This window comes from Bombus flavifrons, chromosome 9, assembly GCF_040668555.2.
Source record: "Bombus flavifrons isolate JBK064 chromosome 9, iyBomFlav1_principal, whole genome shotgun sequence".
NCBI lineage: Eukaryota > Metazoa > Arthropoda > Insecta > Hymenoptera > Apidae > Bombus > Bombus flavifrons.
Window position 1 is genome coordinate 14,874,062 of NC_138450.1, and position 19,022 is coordinate 14,893,083.

At 41.8% G+C, this 19,022-nt stretch overlaps 1 protein-coding gene across 21 annotated transcripts in view; it reads right to left on the reverse strand.

Moving 5' to 3' along the window:
• Nucleotides 1-19,022, reverse strand: part of LOC138183667 (protein muscleblind) — a 401,637-nt gene that overhangs the window by 216,999 nt on the left and 165,616 nt on the right. The window contains exon 2 of one of the 21 annotated variants that reach the window (XM_069120948.1): nt 7,052-7,175. The exons of the other annotated variants lie outside the window; for them this stretch is intronic. The gene's annotated coding sequence lies outside the window, so the exon portion shown is untranslated. The remainder of the gene's footprint in view (nt 1-7,051; nt 7,176-19,022) is intronic. 21 annotated transcript variants of the gene reach the window in all.

Genomic DNA, 19,022 nt, shown 5'->3' on the forward strand with positions numbered 1-19,022 from the left:
GTGTGGCACGCGCAACGAAGAAAACCAGAACGATGGTGAACGCGAGGGAAGAAGACGGAGGCGGAAGAAGAAGCTGCGGTGAAAGTGAGCAAGAAGAGGGAACGAAGACAGGGGTTGGCGAGGCGAGGGGTAACCCTCGGGTCAGGTAACCCTGGATTGCCCATTTCCAGTTTACTGCTAATTCATTCAAATTGTATTTGTTCCCAAATATACATTCTATTCTCCGGCTTTCCTCCTTCCATTCGTTCCTCGGCACGACGACGACTAGACACGCGTGTATACCGTGTACGTGTATCGGTGGCGAAACGTGCACACGTACATACAGACGCGTGTGCGCGTGTATAGTTCATAGAGATGGAAAGAACGGCACGAAATCGCGTGTATATCCTGTTCGAACGCGTAACACAGCGTATCCTTGCGCACTTTTCGAACGCGACGTTTCAACGAATCTCTTTCTGTCGCCGGTCCCCTACTCAGTTTCGATATTCTTTGGAAGGTTCACGCAGAGAATATAGATTAAGTAATTTCGAGCATGACGAAACTGTGGACATGCTGCAAATTCGATCCGCACGGAATCGAGAGTATCCTGTTTCTGCGAATCGTGGTTTTTCTCGATGAACGTGGCAAATACGGAGCTGGTTTAGGTTTTAATTAACCACTTTTTCATGTAATTAAAGCGGCGCTTTCGATGCAATTAACGATACGCATCGTTTTAGTTATGTAAAATTGCACAAATTCACGTGCCCCAATTAAAAAAAATTCAAGGCATCGGAATTCGAAAATTTGTCACGAACGAAGGCGTTCTCGAGAAATTCCGAAAGTTAGAGGAATCCGTTTCTCTCAACTACTCAGACTTACGTTACCAAGAAATGGGTGGTAAAGGAGATGAAGAGGGTCGCTTCGAAGGAGGACCTTTTCCATGTAAATGTCCACGCCGTTGGTGTATTCGTGCACGCGACGTTGATGGTAGTCGTAATTGTTGTCCGGGAGTGGAACGTTAATTCCAAAGAGAATCGCAATTGGCGAGTTTGCCACTTTCTTCGTCGGCTCGCTTCGTGACACGGATACAGAAGAACATAGAGTTCCGTTCTACCCTGACTGGAAGAGAAGGCTGTCTCTTCTCACGGGGAAAATGTCAACAGAAGGCCGCGAGAAGAGGATCGAAGGGGCACCCCACTAATTTCTGCCGGGGGAAAAGTTCGCGGGCGGAAGCTACCGTGAGGGATAAATTATGTGAAAACCGAAATTGAAGGACGAGAGGAAGAGGCGACGAGCTCAACTTTCTTCCAACTTTGCTGCTACGGAAATCGCTGGAACTCGGCTCGTCCGTGAAATATCACGAAACATCGTGGCCGGATTTACCACCGTTTTCTTGCACCCTGCTTTCGAAACATTTCGTCAAAGCGGAGCAGAGTAAACACGCGCCTTTCCGTTCCTCTGCGATCTAATTTCGCTTTCATATACATTGGCTGTTTCTTTCTCAATTTTTACAATTCTTAGTTCGTTAGTCACTTTATGCATTAATAACGTCGACTTGTAAATAAATAGGCATGTATCAAGTTAAAATGTACTTTAAATTAGATTTTAGATATTTTCGCATTCGAATATTGTTACGCGTATTACGTTTCGTGTATCATAGACCCTACCTACGGTTTCCGATTTTACCGTCCATATTGATTCAGCAGCGACAAAAGGCACCGGAATCAAAATCTTTCCTTTATCGATGGAGATATCGATACACAGGTGCACGATAAAGTGGAATTGCGATTGCTGCACGTAAGATACGGGCAACATTAGTATAAGTAAGAATTCTGGTACAAAGGATCGTAAAAATCTATTCGATTTTACGTCCTATATAGACGTACTTTTGGTAAAAGAAATGGCCAATAACTGAATTTCTCGTGTAAATGTAGGAGTTGTGGGAATTAAATAGAATGTAGCTTTTCCCATAGGCAAGTCAGCCGCTTCGTGCACGAGTTTCAAGGAATCTTATTCAAAAGCCTTACATTCGTAGAACGCAATAAATTTACAGAGAGAAGTTAGTGCAGGCGATCTCCTCGTACTACACGTATCCCGATCGTCGTCCAATTCCAACAATTATCGAAGTCCAACAAACCGTACACAATACGAGAGCAGCCCGCATATAATCGCATAGGTTTCCGCCTAAACGCGCAATTTAATATCCAATACGCCAATCAAACACCTATATCAATTTTCGTTGTGATCGATCGCTCATCATCGATTAAACTCGCTACGAAGATTCGTGTGGGATACACATAACTCTGTACCCGGATATCTTCTGAAAGAACGATTAGTCGCTATTATAATACAGCGTGGATAGTACAACGAGAACGGTCTAAGATTCGTAAACAGTCTCGTTGATTCGGTGATCTATAGTCGGATAGTTGGAAAATTTGGCACTTTGACGTCTCACGCGTCGAATTTTATTAGGCTTATCCCTCGTCCAGAAATGGAACGAGTTCGTCGTAAAATTTACAGCGGATTTGCCCATGGAATCTCATCATTGTTCGAGGATTTTCAGAAAACATTCCTATTCTCGAATACACGGTCCCTGGCCATATTATCGGAATATAATACAAAGGAAACTAATAACGAGAAACTCGGAAAGTGAGAGGAGACGCGAAGGGATGGGGGGATAAGAGAGGTAGGCAGACGGCGACTCTAAAACGAAACGATTCCTTTATTCGTGCATGGAAAAAGGAGAAAGGAAGGAAAAAGGAAAGGGCAAAGGAGCCAGCGATACGAGGCCCCGGGAATGGGAAAATTCGCGATTCCCAAGTGTTCCGTATCGGTAAGCTCGATCGATGGGAAGTCATCGAGATTCAGTTAGCATAACAATACTCTCTCCTCGACACAATTTTCTCTCTCTCCTGCTACCTCCCTCTCCCTTGCTCTTTCGACGGTAGATGGGTTGCCCCGCCGCGGCGCGACGCGGCGTCGAATCAATCAGAGGCACGTTCGACGTCGCCGGAGAACCGAGCCGCGAAACCACGTGACAATCGATATTTCACTTCACCCACATGTTCCGTACTCTCTACGGAGGTACATCTAAGCGGAACTAGAAGCTACGGGGACCTTCGCCGATACACATTGTAATAGTACACCATGAATGTGTATATGCAAGCACATAATACGTAAGCTCGTACGGTGACACGAGGAAAGTAGAAAACACGCTTTCGGCCAAGTAGATTTCGACTTCGGGTTGGCGATCGATGGCTACGCTGAACGAGGAAACGAACAAACGAGACGTGTGCTGCGCTTTGTAATTTGAAAGCTGGCAAAGATACCAAGGACCGACGGTATATATCTACGTGTACACTACACACAGTGTATACATATCGTAGGATCGTTTTCACAGTTGGCCTTGGGTCTTTGTTAATGGTCAATTGTTTTATGACCACTTGCCACAAGACCCAGACAACGAGTCGTGAAATGCGGTAGGTCTCCCGATGAAACATCTTTTATTATAAGGATACCGGTTCTTCGTACGATTACCGAGAAATACGAGAATTTTCATGACCTCGAAGACGAGACAGAACCATTTCATACGTGACATCATGCATGAACCAATCACAAAGCATGAAAATCCATGACTCATTTAGGCAGGGAGAAGAAACGTGGCGGAGTATATTAATCGTACGAAACAAGGGTCATAGCGCGATTAAATCGTTATTACCGTTAAATATACTTATTATCGTTTCATTTTATATTTTAAGAAACGTATCTGCGACTCAACGTTTCCGTAACGTTTCGTTTAATGCATTCTCCATATCCTCGAATAAAGTAAGAAAAGTAGCAATTACGAACTCGTATTGTACGAAACAAATTTCCCTTCAAAGGGACGACAGGTTACCTTTTAAACTTACAGCATAAACAGCGGTATGAATAGCACCAAGGCTTATAACGCGAAAAAAAAAGAGAGGGCACAAAAGTGTAAGCATCTTAACAAGAGAAGTAGTCAAAAGAGAAGACAGAATTCTCACAAAGAGAACAATGCAGGAAGGCAAAACACAAACGAACACCTCCTCAAGGATACTGAACCAGAAGAAGAAAAAGAGAAAGAGAGAAAATGTACACTCACGAAGTACACGAAAGAAAAAGAGGAAGAAGAGGAAGAAGAAGAAGAAGAAGAACGCAGAGATGGCTGGTCTGCGCACTGGTGTTCCCTGTTCTCTTCCGGATTTATGGATTTCATTATTGTTGGCGGTGGTTGGTTACACCGGGTGACTAGGATCGCCACGCTTCGCAGAATGGCTGAACGGACTGACACGGGGTTGGTAGCGGGCTGTGCAAAAGGGGAGGCTGTCTAAACTTTAACTTGCTGCCCGTTTGCATTTTATGAGCAAGCAGCAAGTTTCTACGGGCTCGTAGGAATCCCGACGCCGCGCCGGCCAAACCGAAGCTCATACATTCATCCCCCTTTCTTCTCCGCCTTCGTCCCTCCTTTTCCTCCGACCTGTCGACCATCCCACGCCAAACTCTGCCCTCTTGCCTCTCCCTTGCATTTTCCTACACCAAGTAACATCCAACGTGCTACTAACCACCAAGAACACGGCAACCCGGTCAAACCACCCATTACAGCCGAGCGTGTAACCTGAATTACCCTCCGTTCGGTTCCACTCTCTGGTGGCACTCCATCGAGTAGATCGTGCCGCGCGTAAAGTAACGACACCGCTGAATCTCGAGGCTTTTCGTGTCTTGAAATTTACGCCTTGATTGCAGATCCGCGCAGAGTTTGCAAGAGACATCGAAAAGAACACGGCCAACGATCGTGGTCTGTCATCTGGCCGATAGTTTAAGACGTCGTTCGGTGGTTGCTAAAAGTGTCGTTTAGAAGTGTAGTCCATGAAACGAATAGTTGGCCGATAGTTTCTTTGTTCTTTTGAAAAAGAGATCTTTTGTCATCCCCGTTTACAAATGGAAATTTCGAATTTACATCGTAATTTCGTTCGGTCTTCCCTTTCATCTTCCTCGCATAAACTTCAAGCTGTAAACGTTCGCTCTTTCCACGATAACAACGTATCGTCGAGGATCTAGTCAAAGTCTCGGACCACTCGAAGGTGCGCACGAGATCGGGTATACCGGGCTTCGATAAAATATTAACCAGACCTCCGTAAGATGCCGCGGAATTTCATTACGCAAATTCCGAGCGCGAGTTTCCTCGAAAAAAATCGTGAAATAATTTACACCGGATCCTTGCGATGACACGTCGCGCGCACAAGCGTTCCGCCATCTTCCTGCTCTTTCTCTCGTTCGACCCCGACGCGACGCCAGCCCCAGCTACGAGACAATAATACTGGGCAAAATTGAGTCGGTATAGATGTTGGAATATGCGAACGAGCCGAGCCAGAGTGCACTGTTCAATAATTCAGCAGCGATAGTACATCTTCACGGAGGAGAGTTCTCGCCTTCTTCTCGCTTTCATCTACCTCGCTCGCCCTTTCTCTCGATCTCCTCCGCGTTCTTCCGCGTTCCCCATCTTTCTGCCTTCTCTAGCTCTCTTATCGGTCGCGTGCAATCTACCACCGATCCACGATAACACCGATACGCGTATGCATAATACACGAGCGTGAAAAAATACCTCTTTTATCTAGCTTCATTCTCGCTTCTTGCTGAGAAGTAGATTCTTCGATCCATCGATGACCCGTTTGTGGATTGACGACTACTTTGGCCAGTAACGAAAATACACGTGCTCTTATCTATTTAAATTCCTCTTGTATTAAGTTTAAATTTTGATTTTTTTAATACGATGTAGAGTTTATTTTACCAAATAAATATACGATCTAACGTTTAACATTTGTTGTAGCAAATCACTAGCCTTTTCAATATTCCTTGAAAACGTTGCCTCGTTATTTTTATCCGAATTTTTGCAAATGTTAATCTTGTAACCGATCGTTATTTTCAACGCTTTCAGAATGCCAATTGGTTACTCGAAACTAATTAACTGATAGTTTCGAATTGCCACGGAATAATTTGCGTATCGGTAATTCGCACAACTCTGTTGCAATTTCTCGGTTAACAAAGTACATATAGTTCACGAGATAGCTCGTAGTTTGACAGACCGAACGCTCAGGAATCGAATCGTGGTAAATTTCAATCTTGTACTTTATAATAATTTTATAATAAATTAAAAGATGAAGTTCGAGTTGGAAAAAACGCTCTAAAGTATATAATTTCGTGGTAGACGATTAAGCTCTATTCAGTCCATTACCGACGAAATTGTGCAACATGTTTGAAAACCAGTGTTTGACGAAAACTTTGCAGAACTGCCATTGAAAAGACTCGATGAAGATGGATAGTTCAGTTGGATAAGCAAAATCGGAGAACTAATGAAAGTCAAATCGTTGTAGCGTCCATAGAACGATACAAGCACTGGTTATCACCGGTTACAAAAATATTGTTTCCTTAAAAACTCGTTTCACGCGATAAACTGATTTTCTAATATTTAAATTGCTACTCGTCGTTTAAAATGTCATACGAGAGAAAAATGGAAAATAACTGCACGATTTTTATCAATGTAGCACTATAGTCGCAAAATAGACAATTCAAAGTGACGATCTAACATGTTTTCGCACAAAAAGTATTATCGATGGTTATCCAAAGTATCAAACGAATTGTTAAATTATATCAAACTAGACAAAACAGAAATAAATATCTATATAATGTATAAAAGTGGAGTTATGAAAATTGACATTATTATTCATTGTTTCAAACTAAAATTCATTTAATGTCTCCTTCTTTCTTTATGTATGAGCCTGGTTGATGGAAGAGATACACATGTTAATTTCTAATTACATACTCGGGCTAAATTAGGTAACCCAAGATAATCAACGTACCACCGTAAACGAGGAAACCACGTAAGACTAGAAATGATTTCTTTTCCTCTTTGATATATAACGCATTGTAAGCTAAATTGGCGTAATTAACGGACCGTTCGTTTTCTAAAAATTTATAAAAAGTAGAAACAGACACGCAATACTAACCACGGCGCGGTATCATCGTTGGCGCATTCGTATCGGTCAAAACTCACCTACGAATCGACGATCGCAACCGTTCGTCAAATGATATTTTAACGTCATACCATGTTTCGTCGTTTCGTGTTGCACGAAATAAGAACGTCGTGATACGCTTTACTTCAAAATCCGTTCACTCACCTGAAACAAAGAAAGACAATTTTATGGTAAGCGAGTCTGAAAAATAGCGCGTCATAGGTAGAAGGGGTTTGGGGAAAGGGGTGGCTGTGATAAGCGCCGTGGATTCGATCTAGCAAAGTGTGGATCTAATATTTTCGAAAGTCGAACTTGTACTGGTACGGTTATCGAGGAGTATTTAAAGCGAAGAACTTTGATATGTCTGCTCGTAAAATGTATTATACTACTTATGTACTCGTGTATCCAGATAATTAATCAGATACACACATGATACATCAGATACATATATAACCTACACACTGGCTCGTTTCGCATCCCATTTTTTTAACCTCTTGATCGATCGCTCAAAGGTGAATTTGTACGTGAGATGCCTGTGGTATCTCCGCAACAAATTCATCTTAAAGATTACACAAGCGAATCAAAACTTGTTTTCTATTAGTAACGCTATATCGTATATGAAATTACTTCTTCCTCGGAGATGTAAGCAACAAATATCTACGTAGCTATCCTCTGAACGCTCTTCTTCGAGTCATTAGCCAGCGATCTCCTCATGAACGGACAATTCTATCAGATTTCACAGGAAGACATTTAACGCTTTTTCAGATAGAGCAAAAGACGAAAAGGTTTCTAACAATGGATATGAGAAATTTCGATTGCATCAACGGCGAGAAATTAAATCCTGTACGGAGAAATCGAAAAGGTTATCTGGATATACACCGCATGCATATTAATCTTCTGCGATCGACAATTTCGTAACTATGTACCATACCGCGACTATGAATCCAGTACTCGTAATCCTGGAAAAACTGAAAATCTCTGTAACGCGGTCTTTCGACTTTGAACTTGCATATAGAAGTTTTGAATTCACTCGTTCAGATACTAGCAAAATCCAATAACACGAACGAATTCCGATACGTTTGTTTGAATCGAAACGAGATTTATCAAATTGCGTTTAAAACTCACGCGCAGTACGCGAAAGTCGAATCAGTAGTCGTGGATAGGGAGCCACTCGTGAAATCATCGAAATTCTCAACAAATACACACAATGTAACAAATCATAGCGCGTTTGAAATTGAAATACAATCGAGAGTACAAAATCCTCTCAAAAGTCTATAGGAACGTACATATTTACCGGTGGTTCATCGTTCATTAAGCTCGATTTGCTGTATTTACCGTGCATCCCAGAAATTAGAAATTGCTTTTAAAATTCATTATTGCAGATATTTGAAAATCGACGATTAACTAGCATTGAACCGATCGTTCCAAAGCAAGATTCGCGCGATCATTGAACAGGACATTCAGCGAATTTACAGAGACACGGTAGATTTGCCAAAATTGCATTTACTTTTATTGAATTACGATCTCCCAAAGGAATTGATCGTTCAAATCACGGGATCTGTATCGGAAGTAAGGATGCTGGAACCACAACGCGATCTCTGATACTGGCAGCTTTGAATATTGCATGAAAGGATGCCACCTAAAGCACTGGAAGGGCTGGCCAAGGTGTCTCGGGAGCTAACCTGATTTCGTCGTGTTTAGCTTGACAAATAACAAACAGCTACCGATGAACGATTAATCAACATTCGTCTCGATATCTGGAAAACCGTTGTTCTCGATCTAATTGTTCGCTAATTCGATGCAAACAGTTTGACAATTCCAAGATTCTCCGACCGGCGAATTAATTCTATCTGCTATGATAATGAATTTCAAAATTACACCAACTTCCTCTTTTTTTCCCTGCGGTTAGCGTGAGAAAAGTTTCCTCGTCAGGGAAAGACAGTTAACAAAAAATCAAAGACGAAAAAAGAAAAGAAGGAGGTAAGGTGTCGTTGCGCGAAGAACCCCTGGTACGATCGATCCGTCGAGGTCTCGTTTATTTCAACGGGGCGCGAGGAACTTTAACGGGTAAAATCTATTCCTGTACGTGCCGCACATAAATAAGAAAGTTGCGGAAGTTAAAAACTTGAAGGCGGCGAACGGCGAGTACGGCCCGGCTGGATTTATCACCCCGAGGGCAGGAAGGGGTGACGGTGCCGGGCCAAGCAGGCGAAAGGTGTTGTGCCATCGGTACGCCTTGCGTTTTTGTTTATTGCCACCCCGTCAAACGGTCTGCCACTCGATTCTGAGTTACGCGCCGATTTACAAAACCAATAAACCAGCCGGCTGATAGGTTTCCAATTTCTTTCCGGACGAGTCTGATTTACGTCGTTTTCCTGGGGCTACCCGGGGGAACTAAATTAGGCAAATCAGGCTTTCTCGAAGAAGGAAACGATGACTGATTGGAAGGAATATCGTACGTTTTAACGAATCGAACAAACTGCGCAGCCACTGATTGGCAGACTTGCTGATTTACGATGGGAGACAACTAATTTCGTTTAATTAATCGTTTCGATCGAAAGGAAATATTTAGGTACGTTCGTACGTAAAAAATATAAAACGGCGACTTTTTTTCATAAAGCTCAATTTAAAAATAGCTTTGTGATTAAAATCGATAAGTAATAATTACACATCTCTGTTTTTAATATCCGTCGACTATATGAGAATGGTAAAAAGTTTCTACTAAAGCAAATTTTCATATAGACGAAGCAAATATTAAAGAACAGTCCTAAAGAAGCAGAAAACAAAAGAAACGAGATGAATTCTATGGAAAAACGATTGATCGATGGAGAAAAAGCATCGAGCTATTCTCTATTTTAATGTCAAATATTTGGTAATGAATATCGTGGTAGTAGATCGGAACAGACAGAATAATATAGCGAACAAGCTTTAATACCGCTGATTGGAAATTTTGATCGTTGAATAGCCAGTCTATCCGGCCGATGATTTCTCCATGAAACCAACCCCCAGCCCCTCCGTGTTCAAATCTCGGTTTACCACCGTGAGCGCGGAATATTAGCTAGAGAAATCCACGTCGAAACTACAGACAGATACCTATATACGATACACCTATATTTGTATCTTGTAAAAATTCGGATGGTTCTACATTTGTCTGTGTCCGTCGCTTGTAAATTATCGCAACTTTTAACGTTGTTTCATTCGTGACCGCAGGACCTTCGATCAATTTCCATCGTTTCTTCCATAAAACTGGTTTACCAGGTTGCTCCAAGTAAACTGTTTTCTTTTTTTCAGATAAAATTTTAACAGTTCTGATACTCGCAGTTATAGGAATATCTCCAATTTTTTCTCCGAAACCAATACAATTACAGCGTGCATATTTTCATAAAAATAATTATTCAAAAGTATTTCAGAACAAAAGCGAAGTGGATAATAAAAAAAAAGGCGTAATCTTTTTTAAGCTTAAAAATGAAACGTATTCATTTCCATAATTGGAAAATTAATTAATTAATCGTAAAAAAACTTTGGTAGAGTTTTAAATTCGACACGTAACACGTATCAAAGTCCGATCGGAAAGAGGAGCTTTCTACTTTTCTCCAATGAGTCAATGAGTCGGAAAGATGAACGTTCGAAATTGCGCGGACTGTAGCTAGCAACAAAACGTTCAACTTTCACTGATATTACGCTCTCTTTACAGGAGGGAATTCGTATCCGCGAGTTCGAACGAATCAGGACGAATTATTTCAGATGAACCGACGAAAGTTTCTCATCGAAGTCATTGAAACTCTACACCGTTTCAGATCTTACTTTGAAAATGTCGCGGATCGTCAAAATTTACATGTCAGCTTTATCGTAATTTAGTGTTGGACAATATTTACCGCTAAATAATATTTAAATACTATAGAAACAAACTAACGATTCGATAGTTACAGATAAAATTCTTAAAATATATGTAAAATAAATATTTAGAAATTTTCTCGAAGTGTCGATGTGTACGCGGTGAAGATTCAGGCAGTAAAAAGCTTCGCCACGGTACCGCTCAAAGTCATCCTGACTATTTGCAAAGGAGAAAAAGTTAACGCTCTTCGTTTCGATACTGCGAAAAATAAATTTTCCGTTGTAACAATAATCGGTAAATTGATCATTTTCTTTGGTTTTATTACTACCCCGGTAATTTATTACAATAATAATTATTATAATTTCTACACTTTTATACTATCTTACATATTTCTATACTATCAGTTCTTGATTTATGGTTATGTTAACAAATACTGTTGAGGTTATTCGATGTGTAAACAGAGAAAACTCGTGGATAAATTGTAAGGCAGAACATATATTTAAATAGAAGCGTAATTATAAGTAAGAATACAATTTAAGCTGGTCCAAATCCGCACGCTAGCTGTGTTGCCCAATAACTGAAAACCCCGAAGCCAACGTCGCCTGTCTACTGTTTATGGTCTGTCTTCGTCGCATTCTTTTGTCTACACGCTGTCGATGGCTTCGGTGCTCGAGGAAACTAAAAAGGCCAGATGTAGAGTTTTCTTAGAAGTGGTGACCACTTCAACGCATACTAAATGTCAGTTTATGAAAAATTATATTATAGCGAAAAATATCGTAGCCGGTGGTTGTTAGTCAAGAATAATCAAGCTACAAACATATAAAAATTCTGGTTCCTTTAAAATTAGCGTTACTACCTCGCTTCAGAGGGAAGAAATTTATACATTTATATCGTATAATTACCTTATAAATTTTAAACTAATTCCTTATTGAAATAACATTTTTACAAATACCGAAATACACGTTCGATGCAATTGTAGATATAATATAGTACTGTAATATGCACATTATACATATATCGTATTTATATTCGATAATACTCAATTATATAAACTGCATGTACCAGTAGAGAAAAAACGAAAGAACGTTATGAAAACAACTCGTTTTTGTTTTATTTAAAACATAATCTCCATTACGAATATAGTAACTCGATTTTATACAGCAACAGGTTAATAAAAGTTACTTGATTAAAAAGCCTTGGTCAAACGGAACAAACAAAAACTGAAATAAAGATTATTGGCAAATACAAAATTTGTGTGGAATTTTTAAAGATAGGGAAAAAGAAGATTCAACGCGCTCTTCGTTGTTCTTTATCCCCGTGTAATAGAAACCCTATTGCGTAAAAGGTATCGTTTTTCACCATCGATGTATCGAACGATCGTGAATTCGAAAGAGACTTTAGAATTCAGATGCTTAGGGAACCGTTCGAACGTGCTTCGAATAGTTTGCGAATGATTTACTTCTGAAAAAAATAGTTCGCAAGTCTGTTCGATGCGCTAGAAGGATTTTCTTTGTTTAGACAACTTCGATATACGCGAGACAGCAAACGTTTTGGCGAGGTGCGAACGCTCTTTACGAAAGTATCGAATAAATCGGGATTTAAGTAGAAAAAGACCGACTTGTACTTCTCGTTTTGAAATAACTCGAATCTTTTCTTTTCAATTTTCCTATCTTACTTTCGTCAAATTATTTGCTTTGTTAACTTTAATTCCGCATTTGTCTTAACTCTATTTCATTCGTTCCTATCCAATTAAAAATTATCAAATTAAATTTTGTTATTTACAATTGTATTAAAAGTATGCAATTAAAACTAGAACTGTAACTGATAATTACAAATTCTCTATGCTGAATGTTTTATCATTAATTCAACGATAATACTTAATCGTAATTCAAAGCGTTTCTTGCGTCAATCGTGAAATTACGTAAAACGCTTCGAGTTTCAGTTGCAAGTAGAATAGATCTTCACTGAAACTCGAAAAGAATCATCATACCGTGACTTAAACACAGCTCAACGTACAATTCGTTATGGATATCTTACGCTTATATTTAAACTGCATTGTCAAGTACCTATATATTATGTAATAGGAATAATGTAGCATAAGCAAGGCAAGTAAAAGATCTTCTCTTTTATCGGTCTAAAACAGACTTGCTTTCAACTAATTAGTATTAATTATCGATATCAATAATTACTAGCGATATAAAACTAGTGGATATAAAAATAAAACTGATCTTTTACTTTGAGTTACAATTGAGCTATAATCGATATTGCTAATCTACGCAGAGGAACGATCCGACGTTAAATTTAAATACAATAGAAATATTTTTACAGATACAGATATAACGGTGTTTGTAAAATCATTCACCACTTCCAAAACTAATATTCCATCAGCTGATCCCAGCTGTTCACATTTGCGACCATTGTCGACCAATACATAGCCGACGTAACCGTAATTCCACATCACTGTTAATCCACGATCGCAACGAAACATCAATCAACATTAATCAATTCTCTCGGTAATTTTACACAACTGTTGAAAAGCCAATCTTGATTTTCATCGGACCGGGCCCTGTGTATAATTGCAGGAAATTAGTCGAGCGTGGAATGCAATTTTTCCACGTGTTTTCGACGAAACTTAATCGCGACGTATGATTGTCGTATAGCCTATCGAGGATCCGCCATTCTCGTTCTTTCCAACGTCTTTGACGAAGAATGCGTTGGCGTTGCGTACGATGAAAACGATACTTGCTTCGTTTGTTCGTCTTTTCTATGGGTACGATGATCGTCGACGACGTAAGAACGTACAAACGTAGAAACGTAGGAACGTCGCGTTATGCGTTTCAAAGTTTCGTGTGTTTCGAGAAGCAATTTTTCTGTTTTCTTCCATTTCGCTTTTTGCTCCCCGTTGAACTGCACCGAAGTGAAATATGTTTTAATGGAACCTACGCGACTCTAGTGGCATTTAGCGTTCTCTATAGCCTGGCTTTTATTCGGTCAGATGCTTTCTTGGTTATTTTTTCGATTTTGAACTTTAGAGCGTCGGAGTTTCTTTTTCCATTTTTAGTTGGCAGATTTCAGATTACAGAGAAAAAAAAAGTACAACGAACCACAATTTTTCCCTTCGATAAGGAAACAAAATTTTTGCGATAGAGGGTTTAAGAGGGACAATAACTTTGGTCGAATCGATCGTTGCGAAGCAAGGATCGACGGATGGATCGGCATAGTCGTGGCGGACAAACGAACCCAACCGAGTCCAGGGAGAGAGCGTACATTTTTATTTCTTCCGTTCGTTCACGGTAGAACGGACAACGAACAAATGGCCGGCTACGTGTACGCGCGCGACTTCCAGCCGAATTGGCAAGCGAATACTTCGCAGCGAATGCAGATTTCGCAAACCATTTGTCAATCGAGCCGCTGGCCCTGCCCGCTTCTGCACGGGAGAGAGGGGCACTTTAATCGACAATCATTTACTATCCGGCTGCGCAGCATCGGCTCTCTCCACTCTTTTTCTCGCATCTCCCTCCCTCCCTCCCCCCCTCTCTATCTATCTATCTATATATCTATCTATCTCTCTGTTTCTATCTCTGTCTCTCCGCCACTTTTCTCTTCTCTGGGAGGTTCGCTGTGATTCCTGCAACTCCGTCCCGATTTCGATGTGTTCCTCCATCTATCCAACCAGTTGCCCTCTTTTTCTCCTCAGCCTGTAGCCAGAGTGTCACGATTAAAACGCCATCTGTTGATAGTCACTCCTCTTCGTCCTCTCGCGCCTGCTTCCACCACCTGCGTTTCTCTTCGTTCCTACCCCCTGGTTTTTGTATTTTTCGTCCCCTCTCCCTGTCTTTCTCTCTTTCTACTATCTCGAGTCATTTTATCGTCCGTACGTACACGCTGTTCCGATTCGAAATTGATATTTGAATCGACCGACCAACGATAGCCAGTGACGAACGTGTACCTGTTTTTTGCGAACACCGTGTGCTGCGAAATAAGTGGACGGTGTCGTGGAATTTAAAATCGAAGCAAACTTTTTATCGAACAAGATAAGCTTAATTACGACACGGTGACATTTTCTGCCGAGTACTATTTCGATTTCTAATTCTTTTTCTATATTTTCGTACGGGCAATGCAAATATAGAGATAAATACAGAAATGAAAGATTGGCGTAATAAATAACGAATGAACATTGATAGAATTCAACGTGATGGCCAAAGAGAGAACAGAGAAAAAGGTAGGTTAGATGCATCGCAAACTATCCGCATTATCCGGAAGGCTGTCAAAGTGAGAGTAGAATAAAAAAAAAGCTCAAGTAGTGACAATCGGAGGAACATTTACGCTAGTAGATGTTTGACGGGAGACTGTGCATTCACTGGCGCGGCGTCGGACCGCTTTATCGAAAGATAAATGTTTCGACGGGGAGAAGGTTGTCATTCGATAAAAAATGTCAAACGTAGAACGGTGCCCCGTTATTGTAGTTAGGTATTTATCGTACTGGCTAGCTGCAGGTGTTCGTCATTTTTTTCCGGAGCTTTCACGTCGGTTTTCGGAAAACCCGTGGTAACGATCGCGAAAGAAAACTGCTTCCAACGATTACTCGCGCCAGCGCCCATCGATGAATCCGCGACGATCGCTATCGCGATCTGTGGCAGAATGTCGGAAGGATTCGTTTCGAATTTCCATTGTACTGAAAACGCGTCGGATAGTAATATTTGCCATTTGACAGAACACTTTTCTATCGTAGAATCATCGTTACGTGTGACGATTTTTATTCAACTTATCGCCAGATTATTCGCTAGCTACGCTACCGATAGCTGTCATTTTTCTCACTGTTATAATGTTAATAAACGAGCAATTTAGTTTATGCAAAGAGAAAACAAACGAAAGAAAATGGAAACATAATGCCTTGCGCACAATGAACGTTCGTTTAGTACAAAGAGATAAGATGAAACTTTTGAAACGTTTCTAAGTGAAATCAGGTTGTTCGGCGTAGAAAGAATTAATTCCAACTGTTCCGATTCGTCTTAAATGTCGTCCCACTTCCGCGACAACGTCGGCTGAGACATCTTTTAACTTGATTATTAACGAGAAAGCGATACACCGCTCCGAGGGAAGTAAAACCGCAGACAGAAAACAGGCTAATGCGGTGACTCGACGAGAAAGTCGATACGATGTGTCTTCCGTCAGTTTTCCGCGCTGTCAGACCGTTCCCAGGGAAATTTTATCGTAAAAACGGTGGCACCTCCCGCGTCGAGTGAAATTAACGTGGTCAAGATCGAACTCAAACACAAGCTTGTCGCCGATATTTTTCTTTTTCTCCTCGAGAGATCTCTTCTCTATCTGCTCGACAATCTTGCTTGCAGTTTCGTCTCGAGAAAGAAACGTATTTTACAGTTTACATTGCGGTTAAAAATATCTTTCGATATATTTACCGATATGCCAATCCGTATCGAAGAAATTCACCGCTATGCTGAAAATTCTGTTTCGCGTCTCCTCGAGTAAGAATATCCGTAATTTAAACCATTGGAAACGATCGATAATTATCCATAATCGGATATCAGGTTATCGTAATTGTCGATAATTATGATCAACGTGTATCGATGTTTCTTTATTGCCACTCTGGTTCCACGAAATGACCCTGTCCAATTCCCAAAGATGCTGAACATCTTGCCGAAACAAATTGCATCCACTACGAAGCAAGATACATCCCTAGCAACAATACGAATCAGCTTCCCACGAGCCACGGCATTCTCCTCGGAGGAAGGCTACTCTCGGTTCGTCGACCAGAGTCGACCTCCGGCTAATCGCGACAAAGAGGAAACAATCAAGCCCGCATAAAACACGATTTTCGCTATGGTACAAGAAGAAGAAGAAAAAGAAGAGGAGGAAGAAGAGGAAGGAATGGAAGAAGAAGAAGCAGCAGAGGAACGAGAGGGAGAAGAAGAAGGAAACAACGGCACAGAGAACCATAATGGAGCTGGAGTAATAAGATAACACTGTCGCGACACGGTCGAGTCAATACGTAAGACGTTCTCCGGTGCAGTTTTCCGCGCCGTCAATCAGCTTCCCGTAGAAACTCATCGCGAAGGAGCCGCACGGATAATAACGTCTTCCCAGGAGACCAACCAGTAATAACCGAGTGGCGGCTGAAGATTGGGAGTTGGCGGTTCGGGCTCGAATTAGAGGGGTAGAAGGGTGGTTCTCCTCGAGGACAAGGCATGGGTTAGAACGTGCGAGAGAAACGAGAGGAAGAAAGGGACTCGGGTACTTCCTCTTTATCCCCTTGTCCAACCTACCGACGACGACCGGCGATGTATCATCCCCCCGTGGTTGCGCCTCCATGCCATACAACTTCGTGCCTCCACGTGCAGGCCGTTGCCCGTAGAATACTTGTTGGCTCTGGTCGAGAAGCAAACAGCCGCATATTGCCCTCAAAAACTACCACCCTACTGGCACGTTTTTAATAACGCCCTTACGTGACTCCACCTTCCTCCACCCTGTGTACTCGACTGGGTTAAACTCTCCGACGTCACGACGTCGTCGCTTCGTTACTCTCTATCTTCTTTCGCTTTGCTCTCCATGCTTTTGTATATGCTTCGGTCATGGGGTAGGTCGCAGATACAATATCAGCTATCGTTTCTTTCCACTTTCTTTCCGGTTTCTTTCGAATCGCAGATTTTTTCAAAATAATAGTAATAAAAACGAGCGAATTCTCGAACGAACTTTCGCACTATAGACCTAGTAACTCCCTTCTCTCATCGTCGGTGATTTTCCCGCCCAACCCGTTTCTTTTCTATTTTCCTTTGCACTTTCTATTCGAAGGCGAGAAGCGTTTCTCAGCTCGGTCATCGCGTTACTTTGAGTCGAGAAGGCTGGATATTTCGGTTGTTTTCTTCTCTTTCGGGGAGAAAGGAGCGACTTAACCGTGCTCTTCTCGTAAAATCCTACGGCTGGTGTAAAATCCGGCGGATCTGAAATTCGTAGACCGTGCCAGACGCCTGGGAAACGTCCGGCGCGATTACGTCTATTTAACGCAACGGTTTCGCCGCTCGCAGCTAGCGCGCGGTTCTTCCGCGGTCGTAAACGAAAAGCGCGAATTACACCGGCAAGCTGAAAGCGAGCAATCGTGAGTTTTTCAAGATGGGAAGGTGCAACCTGCAGAAATCTATTGTCTATTCGAATCGTCTATCTTTTCGTTTCACGTTTAATCTCGATATTTAGTTTTAAGTTTGTTTTACTTGAGATTTTTGAAGTTTCACAAACGCGATGTATGCCAGAGGTGGCGTAACCGCAGACAACTGCCAAATTTTCCACCGATAACGCATCGCGCGAACGATACAGGAGGACACTTTCGTCCGTTTTGTATACGACAAATCATTTACTTTCCTAGCAAATCTCACGTCCGTTATTAGACGCATTACGCAACCTTCGGAAACGTGACCGAATCGCAAAATCATCGCGTTGGAACAAAAGGAAGGTAGAAAATCGGCTGCCACGCGAGACGTTTGGTCGACTCCATCGACGTCTTATCGAATCCGCCTTCCTGATGCACGAAAAATTCGTACGAAATATCCTTTTAACGGTTCGATCCTGGCATATTCGAGCCACGAAAGAGAAATACGTGACCGTCCATCCCACTCGCTGCCACCCTCGACTCTGTCATTTCCTCCTTCTTTCTCGCTACCACCGTGTACGCCATCGCCCTCGAAACTCGTAAAAGAGCCATTCGTTTGACTCACGTCGTTGCCCGTTTGTTATTACACTGCTCGTTACAAAGTCAATTCTGGCACTCGTATTCTCGTGTACCGCTCTTTGCGTTCGCGTTCGTGAAGGAGAGAACGGGCGGGGTCAGAGGCAAAGAGAGAGAGAGAGAGGGTGGCTTGGATCGGGTGTCGAAGAAGACGATCGTCGGAAAGCTTCGTCGTAAGGACGTCGCGCAGCGATGTTAAAATTTTCTCTGGAAGAAGCTCGAAGAACGGCTAGGCGTATTTGTCGAGCAGACACGGCTGCTTGAACGACTACTTCCGCGGTCCGCGAGACCGGTAGAAAAATTAGACTTCCGTCGGTGTTTTACGGTTAGGAGGCTCTTTACGACGCGGTGCACGGCGTACCTGTTGGTCGATTGGTCTATGTGGCGAATGAATGCCGACAACGAGCAGCGCTCTGCAGCTTCGTAAATTTGCTGTAAT